The following is a 25995-nucleotide window of genomic DNA, read 5'->3' on the forward strand; positions in this document are numbered from 1 at the left end:
ATAAAGCAGTATCTTTACCAGTATCTGGTAAGTGCAGAAATGTGTTTCAGCGTTTGTTTAATTCTTGGTCAAAAAGAATCCCACCAAATCCCAAAAGAACCAAGTTTTGGAGGTTTCATGAACCAGTAACTCACGGTGTACTCTCAACATTCATTAACAGAAATTAGGAGGTCAGGGCCTCCTTGTTGGGTGGAAAAATCATGGGATTAGTCAGGTGACCTGGCTGGGGGGAGGTGGGTTCAGGTGCTTGCTCTGTTGCTTATTTTGTGTTGGGTAAGTCATTTTACCTGACTTTTTACCTCAAATGTAAACGATGCACTATAATCAGTCCTAACAAGAAGATCTAATAAACCAGTGAGAAAGTGCTTTTATGATGTGCTGAGGTGAGGACGTCAGTAGGATAGAAATACAAGGAAATAGTCTCCAGCCTTGGAGTGCCTTCCAGGCAATGGCTGCTGCACATTTTAACCCCGACACGGTAATTGGTGGGTCCCCTGGTTGCTCACATTTACAACCGTCTGAGGAAAAGAAGTCCCACTCAAACCTTCCAAGAACAGACTTGCCTTTATTCAAACCCGTTCACCCAGTTCGCAGATTTTTTTTGAAGCTGTAAGCACAGAATAAGCTTTCTGGGCTTCCGGCAGGGCTGTGAAGTGAACTCCAGGGTTTCGTTTATTTGAGCACCGGATAGAGGGAGTTGCCTTGAAGCAACTGATTGGCATGGCTATCCAGGGCTCACTGGCAATTAGAACCTTCCAGGAACTGACTCCCTCCGAGGCCCAGGGAAGCTCTGAATCTCTTCCCAGGGTGGTCCTCGTTGCCCGCTGACATCTAGCCTGGTTCACTGCTCCTCGGGAAGGAGGGAGTCAGGGCTCTGCCTGGAGACAGGAACACAGCTGGGAGGCCGAGCATCCGGGTCCCGCGCCTGGATCTGTGGCGGGCATGACCCTGTAGGAGTCATTTCTCTTCCGAAAGCTCCAGTTTTCCCATGTGTGAAGTGGACGGGTTGGAAGTTGGTCTGGGCCAGCTCTGAACCTTGCTGGGAATCCGGGGCGGGGCTCACGAGGAAGATCTCTGAAGGGGATTCCACGGCAGGATCTCGTCTGCTCAGATTCGGCCCCCTAATCTGGCGCCCTAACAGTGGACGCAGGTTCCCCCATTTTTTCGGCAACCCCTCGCCCCGGCCGCTTCCTCCTTCTACGTCTCCTTCCTCTTCCTCCAGTGCAGGCAAAACCTCCACACCTCCCTTTCCCTTCCTCCTTTGCAGTCTCCCCGCATCCCCGCGTCTTCCCTTCCTCCCAGGAAATCAACTGTCGTCAGCGCGCCCACCTTGGGGCAAGGCCACGGCCCGCGGCGGGCGCCCCCTCCCCCGGCGGCGAGCGCGGCGCGGCGGCCCCGCGGGCACCCGCCTTCCCATACCTTACATGGACAAATGCGTGCAGGCAAAGTCAGGAATTCAGGCCCCTGACGTCAGCCTCCAGCTCTCAGGGCACCGCACGGGAGACCGAGGGGAGGGGGTGGGGACGGTGGGGAGGAAGGAGGGGGAAAGGCACCAACCAGCAGCCGCTCCAGCCCTGCCGAAGTTTCACTTTTTGTCTGTGGGTTCGCTCCCGGGCCCCGCGCGAGCTTTCCTGGGATAAGTAGCTTTAGCGAGCGGGGGAGAGCCGGGCGCTGCAAGGTAAGGGCTGGCTGCGCGGCCGGGGGCGCGGGGCGCGGTGCGGGGCGCGGGGCCGGGCCTGGGGACAATGGGAGGGGGAGTGCCTGGGCACCTCCTCCTTCTCCGCTGCCTCCGCCTCCAGCCGCCGCCGCCGCCGCCGCTGCCCCGGCCGCCTCCTCCCCGAGGTATTTGTTGCAAATCCTCCTTCCTTCCCCCCACCCTCCGCCCGCGGGCGCCCTCGGGAACCCCCAGCCCTCCCCGAGCGCGAGCGCCTCCGGGGTGGCAGGAGCGCGGGGCGCAGGGCGCCGAGCGCGCGCCCGGGCCGGGCCGCAGGGCCCGCGGTGCGGAAGTGCCGGCCGCAGCGCGATCATGGGGTGCACGCGTGGGGGAGGGGGACCCCGAGTTTTTCGGGAAGCGTCGACCGGGGGCTGGGCGCGGGTGGAGGCCTTCCCTGCGCGCCCCCTGCCCGGGCTTTTCAGGGCTCCCAGGGGGCGGGGCCACACCCAGCAGCTCCGAGCTTTCGCGGAATCACAGTTGTCACAGTGGAAGGGGCCTAGGAGCCCTCACATGAAGTTCCCCCATTTTCCAGCTGGGGCAACTGAGGCCCAGGGAGGAGGAGAGCCTCCCCAAAGTCGCTCGCTAGAGGCTGAGCCATAATTAAAATAAATGGCTCCCGACTCCTAGTTCCTTTTCTCCAAGCAGTTTTCCAGCGCCCACTGTGAGCCCGCGCTGTGCTGGGTTGTTGGGTCAGATGCATTTAGGGCCCTGACTCTGCCCTCAGGGAGCGCACAGTCAACCCGAGGAGCCAAACGTGACCCAAGGTAGAAGGTGCTAAGTGCTGGGGAAAAGGCAAGGGTAAAATTTCAAGGGGCTCAGAGAAAAGAGTTTGGTTTCCTCGTCCCTCAAGAAGCATCAGAGGCTTTTGAAGGATGGGGGGTTTTCTGAAGCCAGCCAGGCACAAGGAGCGAGGCCTTGTGCGGGAGGCAACCGCAGAGCAGAGAAGACTCAATAAAATGTGGAGAGTGGGGATGGAGCTGCAACTGTTACTGTGCTGGGAGCACGGGGTTGGGAGGCGTGGGTTCAGGAGATGAGATAATCAGTGGAATTGGGCCTGAGGGGTGTCTTTGGGACTTTGAGGTGCTGGGGGAGCTGCAAGAGCTTTGTGGCTTCCTTTCCCTGTTATCCAATGTCTGCTCGCCCTCAACACAAAATGCAAAAATTTAGGTTCACGTTTGAGCTGCTTTTCTAGGACCAGACTTGCTTAACCTTGTGTCCAATCCCGTCTCTCTTTCCACCTCCTCCCCCTTTTCTAGTGCTTGCTTACCAATAAAACTCATTCTCACGAAGGTGTTAGTGACTTGGCAATGGCTTACCTCCCCCAGCACAAGAGCATTTTAAGAAAGCCTTTAAGCGGAAGGAGATAAAACAGCTAACTAACACTCGCCTTTCCCCTGCATCCTCACCCTCCCTGCCCTTACAGATAGGGAAACATAAATAAAAGCCCAGAGAAGATGGGTGCCAGTTCTAAAGCCTACAGTGAATAATGGTAGCCGGTGGGAGGCCAGAACTTCCAGTAGGGTTCTCTGTACCCCATGACCAGCCTTCTTCCTTTCAGGGTCTCTGCCTGCACCAGGCTCAGTCAAAAGAAAGAATGTGTATCTTTTTTTTTTTTTTTATCTCAGTATAAGAATACACTTTTTATTTTTATGTATTTTTTATACAGCAGGTTCTTATTAGTCATCCATTTTATACACATCAGTGTATACATGTCAATCCCAATCGCCCAATTCATCACACCACCACCCCCCCTGCCCCCCGCCGCTTTCCCCCCGTGGTATCCATACATTTGTTCTCTACATCTGTGTCTCAATTTCTGCCCTGCAAACCGTTTCACCTGTACCATTTTTCTAGGTTCCACATATATGCGTTAATATACGGTATTTGTTTTTCTCTTTCTGACTTACTTCACTCTGTGTGACAGTCTCTAGGTGCAAGAATGTGTATCTTGCATTTAATTTTTGCAAGGCAGTCCCCCAACACCAACACCCAGGACTTCAGAGTCTAGGGTGTAGACTCTAGATGCGAGATAGGTAGCGGGGGTTAGCTGTATGAATGGTAGGGGTGCATGCCTGGGGCCTTTGGGTCAGGCAGCTGCCCAGGGTCATGCTCCTTGTAAGCAGCGGGCAGGCCTAGCCGGCTTTGGGAATTGACAGAAGGAGGAGAAATAGCTGTGGAGCTGGTTACTATGATTGGGACTGACTGAGTAGGACCCTTCTTCGAGTGACATATACCAGTGGACAGTCAGTTCCAGGCAGTGGGAGGTGGTAAGGAGGCTTCATTATGAAGGTCCTTAAAAATGCCAGGCATGGATATGACTTGAAGTGATCATTCGAGGGTTTTGAGCAGGCTGGGACACGAGTGAGAGGAGAGGAACTGGCAGTGGGAGGCCTTCTGCTGCCCATTCCAGTGAGAGAGGCCATAATCTGGCCTAAGAATATTATCGGTGGGGTGTTGCTCATTTACCCCACGTATATTACTGAGTGTCTGTTATGTGCCATTGGCAAAGATGAAACTTTTACGGCAGGTTCCTTATTTTATTACGCATATACATTGTACATTGTATGTATTGAGGCATATAAAAAGTATACTTTTTCCCATTTTAATATCACTGAAATTGGGTTGTCTTATATCACAGATGTGTCATCGTTGAGGGGCTCTTCATTCTAAGTTGATAATGGTACATCTTACCCTTGATGGTTAAGTAAGAGTTGATAAAATTTCTTGATCATACCCTTTATGAATGTACAGTGCTTTGCACTTTATAAAAGTTTTCCATCAGATATTCCATTTGAGTCTCAAAAATCCCCTGAGAATTGGGCCTGGTGATCCTGTCATCTCGATTTTACCTCTTGCGCAAGGTCACAGAGCTAATTAGAAATGTGCTCAAGGGGCTTCCCTGGTGGCGCAGTGGTTGAGAATCTGCCTGCCAATGCAGGGGATACGGGTTCGAGCCCTGGTCTGGGAAGATCCCACGTGCCGCGGAGCAGCTGGGCCCGTGAGCCACAATTACTGAGCATGCGCGTCTGGAGCCTGTGCTCCGCGACAAGAGAGGCCACGACAGCGAGAGGCCTGCGCACCGCGATGAAGAGTGGCCCCCGCTTGCCACAGCTAGAGAAAGCCCTAGCACAGAAACGAAGACCCAACACAGCCATAAATAAAGAAATAAAATAAATAAATAAAGCATGACACAAATTAAGCAATGTGAATACCATCAAGCTTTAAAAAAAAATGAAATAACAAATAACTACTCTTAAAAAAATTTCTTAAAAAAAAAAGAAATGTGCTCAAAATGACAGCCTAGAACTTTGACTCTTGATGTTCATATGTGACTTTACCCTGCTGTGGAACTAGCATGGGTTCATTAGGTATGGGAAGAGTCAAATTGCATTTGATTTCAGAACTATGGCTGAAGATGCTGGAATGATGGTGGTTTTTTTTTTGGGTGGGGGGTGGTTTGGCCAAGGGCAGAATGTAACTCATGAGGACTGGGAGGATCCCTTAGCCCAGAGATTTGCTGCATTAAATAGAAAATGGGCAGGGAGATAGAAGATGCCAGGTAACACAATAAAACCAGAGGATGGAGCACGCTGCTGTTTTTACACAGAAAGGAGAGGAGCGGTGGATGAAGCACGCAGGTTCTGGAGCCTGCCTTCTGTGAAGCAGGAACTGGCTAGCCTGGGAGTGCAAAGATGGGGAGGACACGGTCCCTGTTCTTGGGGAGCACGTGTGTGTGTGTGTGTGTGTGTGTGTGTGTGTGTGTGTGTGGTGCTGTTCGAGGGGTATGTTTCTGCTGCACTGAGGTGGTCCCACCTCAGGGAAGCTACCAGAGGGAGCAGTGTCTGAAGAGAGTCTTTAGGGTTATATAGGAATCGCCCAAGTGGAAGAAGAACAGGTAAGGGCTGAACCTGTTAGGCATATGCAGACAAATGTAGGGAAGGAGGAGCATGGTGGTTGAGGCTGGTTTTGGCATGGCCAGCATGAACAGGGTGGTGGGAGATGGGAAAAGGGAGGACTTTCATTCTTTGCTAAGTAGATTTAAATTTATCTTGTGGGCTGTAGGGGCCATTAAAGGCTTCTCTAGAGATTTGCACGAAAACAAGGCTGGGCAAGGGCTCTGGAAGCATCTGTGGGATTAGGTATTGGGATGCTTACCGCAGGAAGAAGAGTAACATATTTAGTAAGTGGTTGAGTGGAGCTGAGACTTTGACCCTGGGCAGTAATTAGGAGTCCTAGCTCAGCGTGTGCATTGCTGGGTGGGGACTCTTCCTGGATAATGGCATTGGAAGGCAGCACCCAGCTGGAAGAAACCGAGGCGAGGAAAGGGGAGGTAAAGTTGTGATGCATGCAGGAAGCTTATCTGGGTGGAAATTCACGGGCTTGAAGGTGTGTGTGGAGCAGAGGTGGGGAAGGGAGGAAGGAATGGAATCGTGATGTGGGAGTCTGCTCTAGGTGGCTTGGATGCGTGGAGGAAATGGCAGTGCCTTCTTAATGCGAGTCATAGAAATGGGAAAGGACACTGATGCATTGATGAGGACCTCACCTCTCCTGACTTTCTACAAATAGGGTGGGTGGCTGGCCAGGGGGTTAATGGGATTCATGCTTGGAAGCAGGTAGACCACAAAATTGAGGCTAGAAAATGTTTATCTTTCGATCCTTCTTTCTTAATAACATAATGTAAAAAATTTGAGTACTTACCATGTACTTATATAATTCTCATACTGATTCATTAAAGCAGGTTTTATGATTATCAATCTCATTTTGCAGATGAGAAAATGAGTTTGGTTAAATAAGGTTACACAACTACTAAGTGAAATGGCCGAGTTTAGAACCTTTCCCTGATCTTCATCACTCTCTCTGTGCCCACAGAAGGAAAAGTGAAAATTGTCGATGAAAATTAATCAGTCGATTTAAAAAAGAACTGGAAAATTTTATTCGATCCAAATTTGAGCATTATAACCCGGGAAGAGCATCTCAGAACGCTCTGAGAACTGTTCCGCCTGTTAGAAGTCAAGGCACGGTTATATAAGCTTTTTGAGACAGAGGGTGTACATCACATGATGTATTGATATTATCAACAGTTTACTTAATGCAGATCTCAGCATCATCCTGGTGGGTCATGTGACCCCTGCAACATCAAGAAGGAATGTTATTAAGGCGTTGTCTGGTTGATGCTAGGAGCATGTTGCTCTTCAAGGTTGAGCAGGTATTCCTGCCGCTGGGGGAGGTCTGGTCGAATCGTAATGCAGATACTCGATGCAGATACGCGATGCAGATACGCGCATCGCGATGCGCCGTGCGGGGAGAGAGGGGGCCAAAGGGCAGGGAAGCATTTTTATGTTTAAATTTTCTTGCCTTGCCGTAAAATATGAATTTTATTTCACAAAGTCACCACTGTCTTTCAATGTTCTTCCTCAGAATTTAACTCAGTACCCATTCCTTGGGCCCCAGCAGGACCATAATCCAGGGTTTCCCTGGGCAAGCAGGCTTTTCACTTCCATACTGGTGCTGCTTCAGCCCGGTCTCTCTTGAGATGCTGCCATTCCCTCTTCCCTTTGGGTGTCTTCTCTCTGCACAGCTGACTGGAGAGGACAGAGCTTCTCTAGCAAACATCTGCTTCCTCCCCCCAACATTGCCTTCTCCCCAGTCTCTTGGAGTAATAAGGATTTGAGGTACCCCACAGAGAGGCAGTTGGGGAAATAGGATAACAAAGTAGGGGAGTGATGGAGGGTCTTGATCTCAGTCATTGCCCTAAATCTATGGCTCCTGGGACAATGTTCTCTGGAGTCGAGCCCGATAGCTCCTGTTGGATCCCGCCCTTCCCTAGGTCATGCAGACCTCTTCCTCCAAGAAGGCTTTCTGGCTCAGGACTCTGAGGGATCAACTAAGGTCCTTTCTGTGACCTACCCACCTCAGGTGGGTTATTTGCATTTTGATAACTTACAGGTAAGATATTTTCAGGGGCGAGAAGACAGATCCTAGGAATGGCACCCAGCAAAGTAAATAAGACCTTGGCTTTCTCTTCTTTGAATACCTCTCATCTCTGGTACCTTGAAGATGTTCAGTAACTGCTTGTTTACTCATTTAGAATGAGTAACATTTACTGATACAATGTAAGCACGGATCACGCTTGACCACATATATTTGCTTGACTTTGCTCTCCCCTCCACTTTAAAATAAGCGGCAGGAGTTTCGCAAGGATGCCTACTTTGTTAAGGGCCATGTTCCCCAGTCCAGAGGAGTGCCTGGTACAGCGTAGGCACCCTGGAACTGTTTGTTAGGTGAAGAAAGGGGTTGGCTTAGTTTACTGCAACCACAAGATAGCAATGATGGGGGAAAGGAACTTTTTACTGACCGAGAAGTTTGGGCCTGTGGGGTCCCAGGACTGGATTGAGTCCCCACAATGCTGTGAAGCCGCCACAGGTGGTACTGGGCAGACCCACCATCAGGGTCAAGATTAGGGAGCGGGAGTGTAGAACTGAGTGTCTAAACTAACTAGCCACCCCAAGAGTAAGTGCGATTCAAACTGCGCTTTCCCTTCTCCCTCACAGCCAGGTGGTTGTGTTGTCTTTGAACATTCCGCTGTTTTCATGTCCATGCCTTTCCTTATGCTGTTTTCTCTACCTGGAGTTCCAGGCCTCTCTGCGTGTTGTAAACCTATGATTTTTTAAGTTCAAGGCGAAAAGCCACCTTGTGCCATGAAGCCATTCCCAGACTCTTAGCCCCCTTATACCCCACTTATATGTGTGATCACATGCATCTCTGTCTCTTGTGTTCAGTTCAGCACATCATTCGGGTCCTGAGTGATTACCCCATGCCAGACAGAAATGCTGGAAACTGATCTTACAAAGACAGCTAAGGCTCTGTCTTCAAGGATCTTCATTCCAGCCTAGGAGACAGACTGAAATAGAACATGGGAAGCCCCTACTAGAGTGATGAACAAAGAAATAATGGGAGCAGTGAGAAACGGCTGACTGACTACCTGGAGGAACAGGAAAAAATGCTCATGGAGAAGAAGACATTGGGTTGGGTTTTGAAGGGTGAGTAGGGGTTCTTATGGTGGACAGAGGTGGAAGAGCTTTCTGGGCAGAGAGACCTTGATATATAGGCACAAGCCTGAGGCCTAAGAGTGTTTGGGGGGTGTGTTTGGAGATCACTGAGAAAGATGGGGCTGGCCAGGGAGGATTAGAGGGTAAAGGGCTGGCAGCTTGAGCTAAGGATGATGGCAGCGGTGGTGGTGGGTAGGGAGCAGGAGGGCTTTTGTTACTTTTTGAGCAAAGGAGGGTGTCGTTGGGTCTGTGTTTCAGAGAACTCTGGTGGCAGAGTGATCGCAGTTCTGGGCCAGAGGTGGGGACACCGCTTAGGAGGCTGCTGAAATGTTCCAGGTCAGGAAACACCGGCCTGCACCAGGTCAGCAGAGTAGAGAGGGAAAAAGTTGTTTACTGTTAGAATCTTATCAGGCAGCTTAGTTCCTATTCTTGTCCTTCCAATTATTTGCCAGCTTATCAGCCTTGACTGGAAAAACTATTTTATCAGCACCAAAGCTTGTACACAGTGGAAGCAGCAGGCTGGCAGCCAGTTCATGCCTTAGAACTGTGGGCTGGGGCCTTGGTGGCCAGAGCGACCTGATTCCTCCTTTTGCTGGTGAGGAAACCGAGGCCCCAGGGAAAGGACGGAAGTGCTCGGTCACACCCTTGTCCGCTGAGCTGGAGTTGGGTGTGGCCCTTACTCCATTTCCTGCCCTCTTCTCTCTGCTCAGCCTGGCTGGACACATTCCTTCCCCACCCCACCCCCAGGGGCTTTGCTTGGGAGAATTTGGAAGGGACTATCACTTGGAGATCGTTGTTACCGGGCTTGAACCTTGATCTTTGCGCTTTGAAAACAAAGTGATTAAGAAGGTTCAGTTTCAGTCTACGAGTGCTTTGGGGGTTTCTTTCTTTTTCTGCTATTTATTCCTGTCGCTTGTTTGCCGGAACCAAGCTTCTGCATGATAACTTTAAGGTTCCTTGCATGGGGCGGCCCCCACCCTCATTCCCCTTTTATTTTTACTTATTTTTGCTTGCCTAAAGGTTTTCAAGTTGCCAGCATTAGATCCCTTACAGGGTGGATCCTGCTGTTTTTTCTTTCCGTCTTAAAATCTGCCCATCACAACCCATCTCATAGAACCCATTAGCGTTTCATAGCCTTTGTAGCACTTTTTATGTGGCGAATGCATTTTACCGTTGTTTTTTATTACTTAGCTCCCAATTGCCATCCAAGAGATGGGTCAGCAGGATCAATCTTGTAAAAGTTCAGGGGTGAAGGAACTTCCCCTGCGGTGCTTAAGTGGTAGAGTGAGAATCAGACTCCCAGCTCTAAAGCTCCTGTCTTGCTCCTTCCTTCATTTCTGCTGGTGAGCAGGAGATAATTGATGTGAAAGTCCTTAGCAAGCCCTATACACAGGTGAGAAACTGTTATTATTTCATGGTGTGCTAATTGGTAGCATTAGCTGCCCCTGTCTGTGACTTTGGAAGGCACCTGAGAATCTGGTTGGAGACCCCAGAGCCCTGAGGACCTGGGCTTCAGATGCTATCATTTCAGCAGTACCATCACCAACTTGGTTTTTGGTGTATGAAAACAAAGACCTGTGTTTGAGCCACACATTAGCCCTGTGATCTTAAGCAAGTTCCAGAACGTTCCTGAGCCTCAGTTACCTTCGATTATAGATCATATGATCTATCCCAATGCATCTGTGAGAACCAGACATTTCCCTGACAGTGCTTTATACATGGTCGTATAGTGTGTAACGTGGCCATGCAGTGGCTACACGTGGCTAATTCTTGGTGCCCAGCAAGGTGTCTAGCCCACAGGAATGGCACCTTGTCCTTCTAGAGGAGACTGTGGGATTTAGACCCAGGCAGCTCCAAGTTCAAGTCTTAGCCGTGCGACTTCACGGAGGGTGCTCCCTGGGGTGGTCACGGGCGACATGGTGTAGACTTACTCATTTTTAGACTTCTTATTCATGAGGGCATCACTGTTGACAACAGTCACTTTGCGAAGTGGGGCGAGTGCCACAGACGTTCACAGGCATTTCCAGGCTGTGCAGAGGGATGGTTTGTCACCAGTGAATGGCTGTCCAGTGTTTCTTCTTCTCCGTTGTGATCCTCCAACTCTCTCTTGGTTTTTAAATTTTTTTAATTTATTTTTATTTGAGAAAAATCGGCTGACATCTTTATTGCTTTGGGGAAGGGGGTCACTCAGGAGCTCTTGGTGGGCAGGTCTGCTTCCTCTTCACCGTCACAGGCTTCTGGCAGCGCAGGATGGCGCTGGCTCTGCAGGTGGCGGCCAGGCGCCAATCCGTGCGGTGCTTGTTCTTTTGGATCACGTGCCGGATGCTGCTGAGGGTGGCCCGCGCGTTCTTGTTGACGGTGGTCCGCACATAGGTGGGCTGGCTTTCGCGGGTCGGATCACCGCTTCATCACTACCACGACCCCTTTGCTATCTGCCGCCGGCTTCACACCCACAGTCTTGCGGTGAATGAGCCCGTTGTGGCGGAAGGAGTTGCGGGCCTTTAGGTTACTGGGTTTGGTGCTGTACGTCTGCTTGTTCCTCTTGATCAAGAAGCTGGAGCAGTTCCGGACGACCAGCCATTGCAGACGCGCGGACGTGGCGGCAGCTCCTCTGCTTGCAGAGGCTGGAAAGAGGCAGGCGGGGGGGCGGGGCCTCTCTGGGGTTTGGTTTGCGCTGTGTTTGTGCTCTGCTTCTACTGCAGTCGTTGCTTCTTTCCCGGCCTCCCATCGAAGCCCCCTGTAGTTCCCATGGAAAGCTGGTGCTGAGGGGTGGTTCCAGGCCTTCCTCAGAAACTTGTGTGGGAACCTTTCACAGGGCAGGTAAGCAAGAGGGTCAGGACAGGGCAGAGTTGTTTCAGTGTCCTTCAAGAAGTGTGCTTTGGCCTCATTCCATCCCCACAATGGGCACTTTTTCCGCTGCAGCCGTGGTCGGCATTCCGTAGTCACTCAGGCCATCAACCAGCAGCTTCGGAGAAGATGGCCGTGGGCATGTGTAGTGCGAATTCCTTGGCATTTTCAGGAGACCGCTTTTTGGGCGTTAAGGGAATCCTGTCTTTAATGTTAGTGTCGGGTTCCTTGTCTGTAAAAATGGCTGTAGCAACAGTACTTGATGCAGAGGTAGAGGGACCATACTTTCTGGTTTTGCCAGGACAGCCCTGGTTTATGCCTGCGTCCTGGTGTAGTATATAGAGCGTTCCCTTCCACTCTCAGAGGTATTCTGATTGGAGGTCAACCTGCTTGTTAGTACTGAGTGAGGTTGTGTAAGTCAGGGGTCCCCAATCCCCGGGCCGTGGACCAGGACCGGTCAGTCGCCTGTTAGAAACCGGGCCCACAGTGGGAGGTGAGCGGCGGGCCAGGGAGTGAAGCTTCGTCAGCGGCTCCCCATCGCTCACGTTATCGCCTGAACCAACACCGCCCCCCGCCCCGTCCCTGTAAAAATTGTCTTCCAGGAAACCAGTCCCTGGTGACAAAAAGGTTGGGGACCGCTGGTATAAGTAATATGTATAAGACCAGGACTAAAGTAAAATGTCAACAAATGTCTACTGTTTTTGTCAGAGGAGATGCTAGGTGCTCAAGAAATGTTTGTTCAGTGAACTACTTTTTTTTAGTAAATTTATTTATTTATTTATTTATTTATTTATTTATTTATTTTTTGGCTGTGTTGGGTCTTCGTTTCTGCGCGAGGGCTTTCTCTAGTTGCGGCGAGCGGGGGCCACTCTTCATCGCGGTGCGCGGGCCTCTCACTATCGTGGCCTCTCTTGTTGCGGAGCACAGGCTCCAGACGCGCAGGCTCAGTAGTTGTGGCCCAAGGGCCCAGTTGCTCCGCGGCATGTGGGATCTTCCCAGACCAGGGCTCGAACCCGCGTCCCCTGCATTGGCAGGCAGATTCTCAACCACTGCGCCACCAGGGAAGCCCAGTGAACTACTTTTATAAAGGTAAAGTTTGAGAATGTTTGAAGGGAATGTCTAGCTTGTAGGCAGTTAGAGTTTATTAGGTTGATAAAAATGTGTTAGTACCTGTTTGGAATATAAAAAACCGCCAGGAGAGTGGTACGGATGGAGGGCTTATTGAGTTCTCTGGAACGTGTGCGGAAGCTTGTTGGAAGGGCTGGGCCTTGGATTAAACATGGAAGGACAGGAACGCTTAGTCCAGGGTGTGATGGGGCAGCTAAATTGCTCTGGCTGCTTATAGTTAAGAAATAAGATTGAATCTCTGTCCATGTGTGTATTTTATATATTTATTTCTGGCCACACCACGCGTGGGATCTTAGTTCCCCGACCAGGGACTGAACCTGGGCCCTCTGCAGTGGAAGCGCAGACTCTTAACTACTGGACCACCAGGGAAGTCCCCATGTGTGTAATTTAGCTGGGTTTTTAAATCTATTATTTTCTAGCCGATGGCCCATCTTGATAAAGATCTTTAACTGTAACTGTGACAGCTTAATGCGGTACCAAGTTCTGTGCCAAGAGGTCACCAGGGTAACTTATACTTATTCTTCTAACGAGTTTCCAAAGAATATGGTTCTTGTTTAGTTCCCAGGAAGAAAAAAAAAAAAAAAAACAAATAAAAAAAACTTAGTTGGCACCTAGAGCGTCTGTCTTGTTTGATATGAAAATGAATCATTTTCAGGAACTGGAGGAGGGAGTTGCCACCCAGAGGGCAGGGTGTGCCCCGATTTCATGGGAAAGGCAAATTCTGAAGTGACCTGGAGGGTAAGCGGCACCTTTTCTTAGAATGAGGTGAAAGGCAGGTCAGCTTTCCTGTAGTCTGGTTGTTTCCAAACTGGACTTCTCTTCTCGGCTGCAGCAGCTTCACTTCATAGGAGACTATGAGGGTTCCAGTAATGACAGCTGGACAGGACCCTCCAGATACATCTGTCCATCGATCTGATGTGTTTGTGTGTTCATTCATTCCACACCAGGTGCCAGGTGTACCTGTGAATGAATGAGTGAAACTCTAGCCTGGGCTTGGGGGATGGAAACATGAATGCTGTGCCATCCCTGCCTCCAGAGGTCATTTAAATAATCTAGAGAGGATGTAAAAGTATATGGAAAAAATATCTGGTGACTCTAATTGAATGGCGACTAACTCTAGGGACCCTGGGGAAACTTCACAGATAAAAAGACTATCATTTGATTGGGCCTTGAAGGATGAGTGGGGATTTGTCTAGTGGGCTAGAGGAGGAGGGGGGGGGCGGTCATTGAGCAAGGGAAATAACACGAACAGGTGAGAAAGTGCATGGCACCTCGGAAAACTGGAGTCACTGGGGATGGGCTGCGGAGTAGAGAGGCCATGGAAATGAGGGTGCAGGGGTGGGCTGGGACGCGGATTGACAAAGGTCTTGATTGCTGACTGAGGACTTGAGACTGTGCTGTGAAAGGAGCATCACGTAGGGATGGGAGATGATTGGATCTGTGCTTTAGAAAAGTGATGGGTTACGGATGGTTGGAGGGGCCTGGTACTGGAGATGGTGAGATGTGCTGCTGTAGTCCAGGCACCAGATAAATGGAAGCTGAAATGAGGTTGAGGCATTGGCTGTGAGGGACAGTTCACAGGTGGAATAGAGGTCACCCAGTCTCCTCATTTAAACAAGAGGAAACCCAGGCCCTGAGCAGGTAACACATACAGAGTCCACAGCCCTGGTTCCATCATAACCCCCAGGTGATCCATCCTCTGCCCAGGGTAACAGGTGCCTAGTTGCTGAGATAGCCGTTTGTCAAGAGGAAGCTCTCCATCACTTCTTATCTTTTAAGACTTCCATGGAATCTCTTAACTCTGAATGAAATTGGCTCTTTCTCGAGTTATTGAATCTGTGATCACTGGAGATATTCAAGCAGTGGCTGATTGGGATGTTACAGTGAAAACTCAGGCAATGGTTGAAGACTTGGTCTAGAACATCTTTGAGGTCTATTAACCCTGACTCTTTTTTTTTAATTCATTCCTTCCTACCTCCTTCCCTCCTTCCCTTTCTTCCTTCCTTGGAGAAGATACTTACAACAGTCTTACCTGGGGTTCCTCTATCCATTTGGCTCCTCAGGATGATTTTAGCCAAATTGGACAAAAGGCAGAGAGAGTTAAAAATGGATGATTAGGCACTAAGAATGGTGGGCCATAGTTCATGCAGAGTCATGAGGGAATAACCATTTGGGGGCCAGTAAGTTAATACTCCCCAGGGAGACCTTTGTGACCTAGGCCAGCCTGCATGATCCTGATCAAAATGGAATCCACCATACAGTTAATGATGCTTTCGACCAATCGCCATTTTTATAGTGCTTTACAGTTATCATGTGTTTTCCTACAAATTACAGGTAAATCCTCACAATAGTCCTGTGAGCAGTTATTATTATTGTTCAAGTTTTACTATCAAGAACGAGAGGCTGAGAAAGATTCAATGACTTGCTCAGGGCCCCAGCTAGCCGGATGTTGAACCAGGACTTCAACTTGAGGTTTTTATTTGCACAATTTTAGATTCCTCCTATTCCCAGCCTGCGCAGATCCCTGAGACAGGCTCTAGCTTTATTGCTATTGATAACCTTAAATCCATTGTGGATCCTGATATAAGGTAAGGATTTAATCAGTGCTTGCTGAATGAACATGTGAATGAATAATATAAATGAAGTAATAAATGACAACTTGAGTTTTAAGAATATCTTTAGTAATAAAAAAACCTAATTGAGCTCCTCTAAACATTAATTAATCTGTTATCAAAAGACTATGAGAAAGAACTCATTTAGAATACATTTACTCAACTTCATTAAAAAAACAAAACAAAACAGAAAAGCTCCCACCAAAACTCTTTTACCTGAATACCTCTCTCTGATCTTTTAGGGGACCATAACCCTGACCTTAACTCCCCCAAAGGGCATGTCCACTTCTCTGTGTACAATGTTTCCTTCCACTTAATATTATTACAAGAAAAGCTCTTTCTTCTTTTGGCCTGGTCTTTATCTTTTTTATAAATGTATTTTATTTTATTTTTAAATTTATTTTTGGCTGCGTTGGGTCTTCGTTGCTGCGCTCAGGCTTTTCTCTGGTTGCGGCGAGCGGGGGCTACTTTTCGTTGCGGTGCGCAGGCTTCTCATTGCGGTGGCTTCTCTTGTTGCGGAGCTCGGGCTTTAGGCTCTCAGGCTTCAGTAGTCGTGCGGCACGGGGGCTTAGTTGCTCCGCGGCATGTGGGATCTTCCCGGACCAGGGCTCGAACCCGTGTCTCCTACATTGGCAGGCGGATTCTTAACCACTGCACCACCAGGGAAGCCCTATATTTATCTTTTATATAACTAAAGATTTTGTTGAAATTGACATTACCCATGTGGACACTAGGATAGTTTTTAGTTTTTAAAGAAATTTAATACAATTCAATATGTTAAAACATGCGTTGTAAACATCAGTGGACAAATAGATAGCTTTTACTTCCTTCTAAATAATTTCCTGAAGACAATGATTTCTTTGGCATTTCTACTTTCCCGCACATTGGTTACCATTTTGTCCCTTATGTTTTGTGGTTATGTGACTATGTATCTTATCTCCTCAGGGATGTAGGAGAAAATGCATGTATGGCTGGAGAGTCAGACAGGTTTGGGTTCAAATCACGGCACTGTATCTTGATAGTTATATAATCATACTGGTTACTTAGCCTCTGTGAACCTCCAGCTGGTCGTCTGTGAAAGAGGATAATAGTGCCTTCCATGTAATGTCATTGTGGAAGGGATTCTGTGGTCAGGGTAGGAAAACATTGAAGCCTGCCGTGTGATCTGCTGAAAAATGCTATCTCTTCCCTCTTTTCTCTCTTGTCACCCACCAGATGATAAGACAGCCAAGATCCTTTCCCTTGTATTTCCCCATAGAGTATGACCCATAGCAGGTAGACCTTAAATACATGTTTATCAGCTGGCTAAATAAGTTTTAAGTTCTTTCAAAGGAGAATTATAGGCACAAAGTACTGAATCGTTCTATTACTTTTCATGCTGGTTGCTATTCAGCCTCCAGAAAGACTGTACTCATTTGCAGAGTCATTAGCAGTGGGTGAATCTTCTGGTTTCTCCATGTCTTCCCTAGAATTTAATTTTATAACTTTACATTTGCCTCTGCTAAATTAATATGTAGGAAATCATATTTCATTATTGTTTCAATTTGCATTCCTTTAATTACTGCTAAATTAATATGTAGGAAATCATATTTCATTATTGTTTCAATTTGCATTCCTTTAATTACTGAAAAAATATCCTGAGAAGTGGTTTAGAGTTTGTGTGTCCCCTTGCGTGAATTCTCAAATGGCAATATTTAAAAATGGTCTGGGCTGGAGAAGGTTCATATGAAAGGGCTAAAAATGTTTAGTGTTTTGAGTTGCCTAAACTTTAGTTTATGTATTCATTCATTCAGTCACTCAATGTTTATTGAGCACCTGCTATGTGCCAGGCACTCTTCCAGGGGCTATGCATACCACAAAGAAAAAAATAAGGGAGTAAAGTCAGTGATCTCCACTCCAACCTCCTCATGTAATATGTGTGGTGGCTGAGATCTAGAAAAAAGAGATTAATTACCAAAGTCATTCAGCTTGTTCAGTAGCAGAGCCAACCATTTATTTGAACAGTAATTGTGATTTTGTATGTTTTTTATCAGTAGCCTTTTAAGCCTTGGAAATATCCTGGAAATTGCAGAATTGTGGTATCTAGACAACACCTCCAAACTGTATCTACACTGAGAAAGCAGAGTCCGGATTTTTGATTTAGAAAATATGATCACCCGGTTCTTCAGTCTCATATATAACTCCTTCCTAGAGCTCTTTGCCTCTTACATTTACGTTCATTCTTAAATGAGCACACTTATTATTATTTATTTTTTTAAACATTTTTTTCGATGTGGACCATTTTTAAAGTCTTTATTGAATTTGTTACAATATTGCTTCTGTTTTATGTTTTGGTTTTTTGGCCGTGAGGCATGTGGGATCTTAGCTCCCCAACTAGGGATCGAACCTGCACCCCCTGCATTGAAAGGCGAAGTCTTAACCACTGGACCACCAGGGAAGTCCCCAGCACACTTATTATTAAAATAGGACTAGAAAACAAAATTACCCCATCTAAGCCGTTTAGACCAACTGTGAACCTTTTTGGACATGTTTTTGGTAAATGGGAAGAAGGTGACATATTTCTCTATCAAATAAAGTACTCAATTTAGTTTTAATAAGGCAGTTATCTTCAGGTAATAAGAATTCAACTAACTTGCCATAACTATCTTGTTTAAAGTCAATTAAGAGCCTCATATACCTCACTTGCTGGGTAAAATTTAATAGAACTTCAGTTAAGCGTTTATTGCTTATTTAATTCAAAATTAAGTTAATCACCACAGTTGGTAACAACCACTGAGTATTAATTAACATTCAACAAGCTATCTTATGAAGTCTAAATTAGATACAGGCAGGTCTTGTTTATCCCCATCAGTTTGCAAACACCGTTTCCCCACCTCCCACCCCAAAGGGCCTTTGGTTTTCCCTTGGCTTTCCTCTTCTGATTTGTCATCTTCATTTTCATCTGCTTGACACCCAACTTGGGTGAAGGAGGAGGAGAAGAGGTAGGAGTCTATTGTGTTATGGGAACTTTCTGGCTTGGGGCGCAGCTGAGAAATTGTTCTGTTCCATTCCATTGCATTCCATTCCATTGCATTCCGTTGCATTCCATTCTTCAAGAATTGTTGAACACATTCTCTGTGAAAGACATTCTTCTGAACACTTAGGAAGCTACAGAGGAGGTCATGTTGACATACTTGGTTTTATTTTCTCATCTTAGAAATGAGAGGACTGGATTTAGTGCATTCATTGAACACGTATTTTTTGGCCTACAGCTTGTAAGGCACTCTGCTGGGTGTCAGAGATACCATGATGATTTAGACAAGGTCCTTGCTGTTAAGGAAGACATGTAGTCTAGTATGAGATGAGCAGTAGTGGAAATATTGGATAAGGTGCTGCTGTAGAAGCTCTGAGGTCCCTTAGTGTTCTATGAGAAAAGGTCTTGTAGCCAAGAAAGTTTGGCAGATTAAACAAAATTAAATGGGTATCCTTACTGTGGGACGTTTCTGAATCTTTAGGGAACTAATGTGCATTGTGACTTCCCAAGAGGTTTGTTCTCAAAGTTTTAGATCCTAGACTCTCTGCATCACCAACCTTCACCCCGCCCCCGGACGTTTCTTGGTCTTAGTCTTCCAATGTGCTTTGGGAAAAGCCACTGTGAGCCGTGGATCCCGTCTCTCAGCATCTCAGCCTAGCAGGGGTACGCAGGCATGCACCCTAGTAACCCATACAGGGTTGGAAGTTCTAATTTGTATGAAAGGTGTGCAGAAAAAAGTGGGTGATTTCAGACATAGGGACTTTTGGCTGGGGTTGAAGGTGTGAAATCAGGGCAAACTTTCCTCATAGAGGAGAGTTGGGCTTGTGAGAGAGACACAGTTTGTGTAAGTGGAGAGGCCCGGAGGATTGCTGAAGAGTCATCGGGAACAGAACAATTGTGAAATTCTGACATGGCTGATTTGGTTGAGACACCCCAGCATATGGATACAACTTAGACCAATTTTTGTTATCGCCTAAATCTAGAGAGGTAAAGAGGCGGCGGATTTTTTGGTGCAGAACTGTCTGCTCGTTAGGCCTTGTTCCACCGAGTGACTGCCCATCTGCGGGAGTGATCCCTTCTGTAAGGCATCCTGACACCGTCTGGGGCAGAGCCTCTGCCTTGTGAAGAGACGTCTCTGCTTCTTCATTGACAGCTTCAGTCTGGCAGGTCCGGTTTCCATTTCCCTCATCACATCCCACACTCTCCACCTTTCCTTCCAACCTAGCGTCCCTTCTTCTGATGAGTCACCTGTGTCTGCATTTTTCATTCTTATCCATCTGTATCATCCTCTCCATCTGAGGCAAGCTACCCTTTATATTCTTCCTGACAAGTTCATTTACTTCACTTGAAATAGTGCTACGAATTTTCTCCTCTCCAGCAGCAACCAGCAGATGGAAAATGCTGGATGAAGTGGAAGATAATCTATAGATCTGGTCCTCCATAGCAGGGGAGAGTTGCCCTCAGTTTGGGTTCTTTCAGTACCCACCTTGTTAACCACGTCTGTACGGAAGGGAGCACAGGCAAAGGAATGGGGAGATCTGGGTTCTGTTTCTGGGCATGAGTTTTTCCCCTGTCTGAGCCTCAGTTTATCCATCTGTGAAATGTTAGGTGTAGGCTCAGTGTGGTCTCAGGGTCCTTTCAACTAAACATGTTGAGTGTTAGCATTTGCTAAGTCAACATTTGCTGGAGTCAGTCTGGGCTGTTTGATGAGACGTATTTTGGAGCCTGGAAATGGGCAATGGGCAGAGCTCTATGTCCATACATGGGAGGTGTGGTTCTCCTATGCCCAGCCTCCAACTGGATTCATTTTCCTTATATTGCCTGTTACTTTTTAGTCATACCTCCTTCTCCTCTGCCACTCAAGCTTACCTATTCTTTGCCAACACTCTCCCTGCTGTAAGTGTTCCTCTCCTGTTGCCCAACTGGATAGCCAGTGCCGCCCGCCCCCCCCCTTAGATTCCTTTTTCCCTTCTGGATCTGCCCATGGAGGGTGTCCACTCTGGAACCTTCTAAAGACAAATGACTAGCATGGTGGGGCAGATTGGGGAATGGCGGTCCTGGCCAGCTACAGATCTTTTCAGGAGACTATCTGTTCTTCAGAACTGTTTCTCTATTGAACAAATATTCTTCAATGAATGAGAACAGTCTTGCCTAGAGGGAGCCCACAGTGGCAGTGAGAAGCTTTCTGACGTCTCGTTGACACTTGATGGAAACCATAGTGAGTGAGGAACATGATACATTGGAGAGGAAGGTTTTTTGCTCTCTAGAACTGGGCGATGCACTGATAGGTCCTCGGCATGGACTCTTAAGCATCTAGGAAAACTAATCACTTGGAAAGCTGAAGCTTGTTTTGCAGACCTTGAAACGGCAGCCTGCATGTTTCATTTCACCATCTACCTGGACAGGCACTTTAGGGATGAAAATGTCAGCAGGCAGCCTGGCAAGTGACACGCCAGAGGCCATAACATGGGCTGGTAGTGCAAATCATCAAGAATGATGTGTCAGGGAGCACAAGACACAACACAGGCCCAGAGATGTCATTCACATGTGGAGTCGCCATTAGTAACGGCAGTGAGGTTTGGTTCTGCTCCAGAAAAGATTTTCCAAAGTTAGGAATTTACCTTGAGAATCCTTTGGCTTCCTCTTCTTTGTTTTAAACATAACCCTCACCTTTTGGTCTTTGTGATTAGTTCTTTGGATTTTCCCAGTTATATAGGCCTACTTGAAAAAAATCCAGAAACATTTTGAAAGCTTTGACCTGTGTAGCGCTTTAAGAGCATGTCCTTTGGAGCTAGGCTGCATCCTGGCTCTACCATTACTACTTTGACTTGTTACTCAGTCTCTTTAGGATTTTGTTGCCGTATCCACAGAATGGGAATAAGAAAATTACCTATCTCCTTGTTGTGAGGATCAAGTGAGCTACGTCAAGCCTTTAGAACAGAGCCTGACACATGCCAAGTATCCATTAAATATTGGCTGCTGTTATTATGTGTTATCCTTATAAAGTCAGCAAATTGTGATTTGGAAAAGATATTAGAGATGAATGAGGTTTAGTGGGTTCTTTTTTCTTGTTTTTTTGTTTTTTGCCTTTTTAAATAAATTTCATTTTGGAATAGTTTTAGGTTTACAGAGTAATTTTAAAGATTGTACAGAGAATTTCCATACACCCCTTACTCAATTTCTCTCATTTTTGACATCTTACATTAGCATGGTACATTTGTCAAAACTAAGAAACTGACGTTGGTACACGGCTATTAACTAAACTATAGACTCTATTTAGATTTCACCAGTTTTTCCAGTAATGTCCTCTTTCTGTTTTTGCAGGATACAACCCAGGGTACCACATTGCATTTAGTTGACATCTCCCTTGCCTAGAGTGGCTCTGAAACTTTCATATTTTTTTTTTTTTTAATAGTTAGGGAGGGATTCTTTATAGAAAAGCCTATTACAACAAGTAATGCTGAAGGAATAAACTGGAGCAGCTGTGGATGAAATGGGGCAGGACGCACCCGCCTTTCTTGCCCTTCCCTGCTTTTTCTATTTGAAGAGGCTCTGGTAAAGCAGGGCTTAAGTGTCAGGGCTTAAGTATCACCATAATCCAGCCTCCTTGTTTTCATGGGAGGAGACTGAGGCCCCTGATTGGGGAGTGATGATGCTTTGTGAAACTGGAAACCCAGAGAAGGTCAGAAAAGGATCACGGGAATATCCCGATCTTGTCTCTGTTGTTGAATGGATGAGCGAGCAACAGTCAGGGAGTCTGGAAGATCTGGGTTTGGATCCAGGTTCTTCCACTCTATGCCTCAGTTGTTGTTATCTGTAAAGTGTGTTCAGCGGTCAGTGATACCTCACAGTACTTAATACTCACAAAGTACCACCATTTACCTTGTGAAAGTTACATGAGCCAAGATGCTTACTTTTAGCATAGCCTGAAACATAGTAGGTTCTCAGGAAATGCTCGAAAAAAAGAAGCTTTGAAAATTAGGAAACTTTATCATTAGAACTGATTTCAAGAAGATGGGGACAAATTGATACAAAACCAAAACTAGTCATTCATAAGGAAATCTGTGACACTCAGAAATGGAACCAGTGTTTGAGTTGCTGATAAGTGGGGTATATACTGTCTGCTCTTATTCTTGGAGGCTTTTATCATATAATACAACATTATGTTGCAGTCTGTGACTTTCACACAAATTGGATCCCAAAACTTCTTATAGGAATTAAAAATACAAACTCGTGGGCAGTATGTGTTTTATAAATTACAGAAAACAGTAGTGTAACGACATGGCATAGTAAGTACAGTTAAGCCTGCGGCAGGCACTGGTTGGTACCCAGGAGGAAGACAAGGTTGTGGCGGCCGAGACGGCACAGGAGGCGGGAAGCAGGATGAGGCAGACAGGTGTCCGGCGTCGTGCTCAGTGCCAGGAGAGATGGAGGGAGGCCATCTCCAGCGGGGAGGCCGGGTGGAGAAGCTGAAGGCAGTCCAGGCAGTGGCAAAATCCTGGAGAAGTAAACCCTTTGTATATCTTTAAAAGATTTTTTAAATTTTAAAGACTTTACTTGTTAAGAGTAGGTTTAGACTCACAGCAAAAGTGAGAGGAAGGAACAGAGATTTCTCACATGCTGCCTGCCCTCCACACATGCAGAGCCTCCCCCATTATCAACATCTCCTACCAGAGTGGTATGTTTGTTGCCATTGGTGAACCCACGTTGGTACATCATTATCACCCAGAGTCCATAGTTTACATTAGGGTTTACTCTCAATGTGGTATGTTCTGTGGGTTTGGACAAATGTATAGTGACTGTATCCATCATTATATCATACAGATTACTTCACTGCCCTAAAAATCCTGTCATCTGCCTATTCATACCTACCTCTCTCCCCAAAACCTGGCAACCACTGATCTTTTTATTGTCTTCACATATATCCTTTTTATCCGGCCATTTATGGTTGTGTTGAGTGGGACCAACTGACTTTTGGAACCTAACCTCCATTACTTTCCCTCGCTCTTGCTTCATCAATAACGTTTTCTCAGTCTGGATTGCTGTTTTCTGCCATCATCACCTGTTTGAATCCAAATTGATCTTCAAAGCCAGCACTTCATCCATGAAACAGGCCTTGATTTCCACCCTTTGCCCCTAAGCAGGAAATAATCCCTTCATCTTCTGATCTCCCATGGCCCTTTATCTGGACTGCATGCAGGGCACTGAGCACTTTTTACCTTCTATTGTAGTTATCTGTGTTCCTGTCTTGTTTGGGGTCTCTAACTTCTTTAGGACATTCATTCCCGATCATCTGGAATCTGGCAGACATATAGCAAACGCTTGTTGATGGATGGACGGATGCATGGATGGATGGATGGATGGATGGATGGATGGATGGATGGATGGACGGACGGATGCATGGATGGATGGATGGATGGATGGACGGATGGACGGATGCATGGATGGATGGATGGATGGATGGATGGATGGATGGATGGATGGACGGATGCATGGACGGATGGATGGACGGATGGATGGATGGATGGATGGATGGATGGACGGATGCATGGATGGATGGATGGATGGATGGATGGATGGATGGATGGATGGACGGATGCATGGACGGGTGGACGGGTGGATGGGTGGATGGATGGATGGATGGATGGATGGATGGATGGATGGACGGATGCATGGATGGATGGATGGGTGGATGGATGGACAGGTTTGACATTGCCCATACTACTCTTAAACTTAGTTCCTTTAGAGTAGGATTTTAAGTTGCTAATCTTTACATTCCCCCCAGTATCAGCACTGAGAAGGTGCACTTTTATTCGTTCGTTCATTCATTCATTCATTCATCCCACAATAGACTTTTAGGCACTACTTCAGGGTTGAAGCAGTGAATAGTCCATTTGTTGATAGTCTGCATAGAGAATCGAGTATCCTTTGGGATATGTTTTTATTCTTGTAAGGATTATCTGGAATTTTTTTTTTTTTTTCTTTTGACACAGAAGGACCAAGCAAGAAATGTTTTGTTTCATGTACTTGTGTTATTGGTGTACAAAGCAAATGCTCTCTCATTCCTTCAGCTGGCTTGGTAGTAAAGAGAGATCACTGGGCTTAGAAAGGCACCAGGGTATCTGGCAGTCCCTTACTGATTTCCTTAGGAATAAGTCCTCATCCCAGTTTTTTAAAAGATGGTGCCAGGATGCCACAGTGCTCATGGTTGGGCTTCCTTGCTAATGTCTCTACTCTTATTTTTTTAATATAGTGACAGGATGCATACTGCTGAGGTGGTAAATGGAAAAAGAAGTGCAGTGGAGTTAACTGTCTGTTTCTTGGGGCCTTCTGTATTAGTCACAGGAGGAGGTGTCAGACACGGCCAGATGAGAGAGCCAGCTGACTGAAGTTCATGTCAGATCGAAATCAGAGTGGCAAAATTGGGAGGACTTTGATGATGCTGAACTGCAGACGCTGAAGGTTCTGGGTGGTTAGGGATGAAAGGATCCGAAGGTCATCTAGTGTCATGGTTCTCAGACTCAAAGGAGCACCAGAGTCATCCTGGAGGGTTTGCTGGACCCCATCCCAGAGCTTCTGATGCAGTAGATCATGAATTTGTACTTACGACAAGCTCACGGGTTGTGCCAGTGCTGATGAGAACCACTGACCTAGTCCAACTGCTGGTCTGTTGGTTTTTTTAGATGGAGAAATGAGATGCAGAGGTATGTGGAAAGGACTTGCCTAGAGTCACACAGCTGTCAGGAGCGAGGCTGGAGTGGAAACCATGAATCCTGGTTTGAAGTCATTTCCATACTGTCACCAGAGACTGTCCAGGAACAATATTATTTTTAGTTCTACTGCAGGGTGATGGTTTGGTTTCACCAGCTTTGCCTGATCTGGTCACAGGTTTATTTTTCATAGCCTTCCATTTAGTTGTCTCCACCTACATATTCTTATTCAGTTAATCCAAATTTTTGGCTACTGCTGTGCACTGGGAATTGCATTTGAACCCGAGGTGGTGTAGCACTGTGGTAGTCTGAAAGCATGGGCTTCAACTAGTCTGACCTTGAGTAAATTACTTTTTCATTTTCTCATCTGAAAATGAGAACAGGAACACCTCCTAGGACTGTAGGTAGAGTGCTGAGCATGTACCCGGCCTTCACTATGTGAATGGTAGCTTTTGTTGCCATCATTATTACTAAAGATGGTAAGATGTGGTCCCTACCCTCTCATGCATAGGTGGCTTCCTGAACTCTACAATTGAGAGGAAGTGGGAAGTAGTGGAACAAACACATGGCTTGGAATTAGGAGAGCTGAGTTCAAGTCTCAGCTTTGCCACTTACTAGCTGTGTGGTCTTGGGCAAGTCACTTGACCTCTCTGAGCTATAAGTTGTAGCAGGTAGACTTAGTTTATATAATAGAAGAGCATAATGAGCAAGAAAAAGGACAGAAATTGGGAAAAGGTGGAAATCTGTCTGCCAGGTGCAAGTTGCGGGTTGATGGGGAATGCTTCTTATTGAGGAAGAGGCCCGTAGAAGGAGCTGGGTGACGTGAGGCTTGGTGTTGGAAGGGGCAGCAGGCCTGGGGGTGGTCCAGTGATGGTGGACTGGGCCAGCCAGCCCAGAGAGGGGCTTGCCTGCAACCCAGAAG

At 46.9% G+C, this 25995-nt stretch overlaps 1 protein-coding gene and 1 pseudogene across 4 annotated transcripts in view; one reads left to right on the forward strand and one right to left on the reverse strand.

Annotated features, from left to right (window-relative positions):
* The first annotated feature begins 1534 nt into the window (after positions 1-1534).
* The window catches only part of LPP (LIM domain containing preferred translocation partner in lipoma), a 684273-nt gene continuing 659812 nt past the window's right edge, over positions 1535-25995 (forward strand). For 3 of the 4 annotated variants that reach the window (XM_068546435.1, XM_068546441.1, XM_068546442.1), the window contains exon 1: positions 1535-1678. The gene's annotated coding sequence lies outside the window, so the exon portion shown is untranslated. Of the gene's footprint in view, positions 1679-1798; positions 1843-25995 lie in introns of those variants that run through there. The other variant, XM_068546439.1, reaches the window with a different exon arrangement.
* Positions 10947-13675, reverse strand: LOC137765893 (large ribosomal subunit protein eL28 pseudogene; annotated as a pseudogene).

This window comes from Eschrichtius robustus, chromosome 6 (genome assembly GCF_028021215.1).
Source record: "Eschrichtius robustus isolate mEscRob2 chromosome 6, mEscRob2.pri, whole genome shotgun sequence".
In the NCBI taxonomy this organism is placed as follows: domain Eukaryota; kingdom Metazoa; phylum Chordata; class Mammalia; order Artiodactyla; family Eschrichtiidae; genus Eschrichtius; species Eschrichtius robustus.